Source organism: Aplysia californica, unplaced genomic scaffold (assembly GCF_000002075.1).
Source record: "Aplysia californica isolate F4 #8 unplaced genomic scaffold, AplCal3.0 scaffold00190, whole genome shotgun sequence".
NCBI classification, from domain to species: domain Eukaryota; kingdom Metazoa; phylum Mollusca; class Gastropoda; order Aplysiida; family Aplysiidae; genus Aplysia; species Aplysia californica.
Genome location: NW_004797460.1, coordinates 28852 through 30152, shown reverse-complemented (window position 1 = coordinate 30152; position 1301 = coordinate 28852).

Below are 1301 nucleotides of genomic sequence, written 5' to 3'. Positions count from 1 at the left end.
TTGATTAAAGGCTCAAAATAAGTCATTTTTCAGTCTGCAAGGACTCTTTAGCCATTAGAGTTACCAAACTTTGGTCGCCATTCTCTCGTTAATTTTTACCATTGAAACCTGGTGACCTCACATCCTTCAATCGCAAATATCTTGAGTTTATTAAAAATACATGGATATTTATTTCACTGGAAGCAAGGCAAATAAATCAGCTTTCAGATGATACCAATAACTCCACATGCGCCAAAACTGACGAGCGCCTGATTCCACTGCGTCGTGACACAACTGTTGTTTTTCCTGGGGCGTTCGTTGACACTACAGTAACGTCGGCAACTTTAGTCGCCAGGTCGTAGTATACAATCACTACCGCTTACGACTTTTAGTCGCCGACAAACCAAGTCCACTAAACATAATTAACCTCTTCACTGCTGAGTAGACGTCTGTTCTGTCTTGTATTCTCCACTCTTGTATTGTTGCATCAGGTTAACAAGAGAAGTTTTACTTGGTATAGTTACAGATTGTGATTTTGCTTATTCTGAAACAATTCTCTGTGTTTAAATGAAACTATTCTCTGTGTTTAGATATTCCTTGAATTAATATTGTATCTTGTCAGTACAGATGTTGATGGAAATTTTTCAGCAGTGAAGGGGTTGAACAACGAATTGACCCACTGCTTTGAAGTAAATACCAAAGGATGCCACTCTAACTCTATATGATAGCTGAATGGTTGATGGACCTCTCTGAATTTTTAAAGCGAAATTCTCAGGCTGGCTAAGTTTTATTTAATTTTAAAAATTCAACCACTGCTTCAGCGTTCTAAACTGGTGCTGTACTTGACGGCTTCTCACTGCATGAGCCTTCGGTACTGCAAGTGTTAAAGAGCAATAAGATATGATAAGATAAGATAAGATACGATAAGATGAGATGAGATGAGATGAGATGAGATGAGATGAGATGAGATGAGATGAGATGAGATGAGATGAGATGAGACGAGATAAGACAAGACAAGATAAGATATAATAAGACAAGACAAGACAAGACAAGACAAGACAAGATAAGATAAGATAAGATAAGATAAGATAAGACAAGACAAGACAAGACAAGACAAGACAAGACAAGACAAGACAAGATAAGATAAGATAAGACAAGACAAGACAAGACAAGACAAGACAAGATACATCTTTATTGCCCAGATCCTGGCACATTGGTTTGGTTTTCCACCACGTGCACACACACACACACACTTACACACATACACATACACACACATACACACACACACACATACACACACACACACACACACCCACACA